Consider the following 2,460-nt stretch of genomic DNA (forward strand, 5'->3'; position numbering starts at 1 on the left):
AGGGGATAGAATGGAAAGACACAGTTAGTAATCATAACTGTGAATGTGAATGGGATGAACTCTCCCATAAAATGGAAGTGAATAGCAGAGTGGATTAAAAACCATAATCCTACAATCTGTTGTTTAGAGGAAATGCATTTGAAGTACAGAGATACACACAGAGTAAAGGAAAAAAGGCCTGAGTAGAATATATTATGTTTCAGCTGAAGTAAAAAACAAAAAAAACCAAAAGAACAGGAGTAGCAATCCTGATCTCAGACAAAGCAAAAGCACAAGTAGACAAAATTAAAAGGGATAAGGGAGGAAATTACATCCTGCTAAAAGGTACTATAGACAATGAAGTAATATCAATACTAAACATATATGAATGAAGTAGTACAGGATCCCATTTTTTTTAATGAAAAATCCATTTTAATATTTCAATTCTGAGTCAGGTGAGAACTGACATTCTGGGCTTAATGGGGTAAGGAAGAAAGAAGCAGCTCTTGAGAGGCCTCAATCGACTGTAAAATTGTGGCTCACAACAAGAAAACAGCTCAAAGAAGCACTTAAAGAGAGTGAGGCTCTTCAACACACTGGAAGTACATGCCATCTCACGGATGGGGTGCATGGCCAGCTGGGGGCTGCCCAAATCAAGCCCCAGCCTGCAGCCCCGGACGAGCAGCCAGGATGTGCCCAATGGTTGAATCACACAGGGAATCATTCCAAACCATGAACTCCTGAAGGGGCACCCCAACTAGGGCAACCACCTCTTGGATCAATGCTTGGTAACATCATTGGAAGCATAATGTTGTTTGTTGTTCACCTTGATCACAGGTCCCTTGCGGAAAAAAGGTCAGTGGTTTTCTTCATGTTTATCCGGGTAGTTGGGGTGCACAGTGTGGGCCATGTCGGCACTGATCATGTAGGATTTAGGTGCGGCCTCCTCAAATGCTGTCACATTCTGGGGTGAGGCACCAACTCCGTCAGCAGTGACTCTGCTCCTTGTGCACTCTGGGATCCTACTTGCTGGTGGTCATACAATGCGATCATTCCAATGTGAGGCTCAGAAGCAAGAGAAGTTGGGGCTGAACAGGAGTAGATCAAAGCCTGGAGGGCACAGAAGCAGCTGTGCAGGTTGTCCAGACGGGGGGCGAAGATGAACTCCTCATAGGCGCCTCCTAGGACCACAGGCTGAGTGTCTGCAAGACATAATTCCATTTCCAGGATATTCTCAGGGCTCTGCTCCAACTGGGCAGACAGCAGAGACATAAACACTGACTGGGGTCAGTCCACCTGGGTAGCAGAAGACTCTGAATCAGGCATTCCCTTCTCCAGCTCCTCCTGGACCACAGTGGCCAGAATGGGTATTAAGTGGGTCTCAGCGTTGGGACTGAAGTTCTCATTGAGGGTCCGATGAAGATGAATTGCCAAGTGTGGGATGCGCAGTATTGGCCTCTCCACGTATACTAGCTGCCGCTCAATCTGGTCTGTGGTAGGATTCTTGACAATGACTCATCCGGCCAAGGTGAGGTCATGGTCAAACCAGGTGCTCCAGATGCCACCCCCATATGTTTCTACACCAACCTGCAGGAAGCCTGCCTGATTTTTTCGGGACCTGCACTTCACCCGAAGGGAAGGGCTGTCCGTGTGGGTCCGGATGAGGCTAAAGCCATTGCCTGGGGAATACTGGCCCCCCACTGCAAATGCGAAGATGGTGGAAGAGTTCCTGGTCACAAAGTACTTGCTTTCAGGCCGAAGGTCCCATTTCTTGGTCTCTCAGCTCTTGGAAGCCAGCCTGCAGGAGTCTGCTTCAACATTCAGCCACCACTTGGAAGGCGGTGGGTCCTCGGTTCACAAACTTGCTCAGCTCTCTGGCTGTGGCCTGAACAGCTTCCTTTCTGGCTAGAGATGTTACTGAAGCCTGCATGAGTCCTGCCTCCAGCTTTCACGGTCCCGACCAGACCTCGACTCCCGAGGCTGCTCCAGCTCCTGTCTTCGGCTCCGGCCCCGTCCTCCCCTTCTGGAGCTGGGCAAATGGGAGCCCTCTGCTGCCTGGGAGAGGATCCCAATTCTTAGAGGAGAAGTTAAGTGAGTTATAGGAAGAAACAGATGGCAAAACTGTACTAGTGGGGGGACTGCAACCTCCCTCTCTCAGAACTAGATAAATCTAACCACAAAATAGAAAAGAAAGAAATTCAGGAAGTGAATAGAATCTTAGAAAATATGTAATATATATAATATGATATAATATAATATAATATAATATAATATAATATAATATAATATAATATAATATAATATAATATAATGTAATGTAATGTAATGTAATGTAATACAATACAATACAATACAATACAAAGTAATACAATACAATACAAAATAATACAATATAATATAATACAATAGAATACAAAATAATATAATATAATAAATGTAACATAATGTAACATAACATAATATAATATTATTATAATGTAT

The 2,460-nt window shown here is 44.5% G+C and overlaps 1 pseudogene; it reads right to left on the reverse strand.

Moving 5' to 3' along the window:
- Nucleotides 1–495: 495 nt before the first annotated feature.
- Nucleotides 496–1,909, reverse strand: LOC118834445 (annotated as a pseudogene).
- Between the last annotated feature and the right edge of the window lie 551 nt (nt 1,910–2,460).

Source organism: Trichosurus vulpecula, chromosome 1 (assembly GCF_011100635.1).
Source record: "Trichosurus vulpecula isolate mTriVul1 chromosome 1, mTriVul1.pri, whole genome shotgun sequence".
In the NCBI taxonomy this organism is placed as follows: Eukaryota; Metazoa; Chordata; class Mammalia; order Diprotodontia; family Phalangeridae; genus Trichosurus; species Trichosurus vulpecula.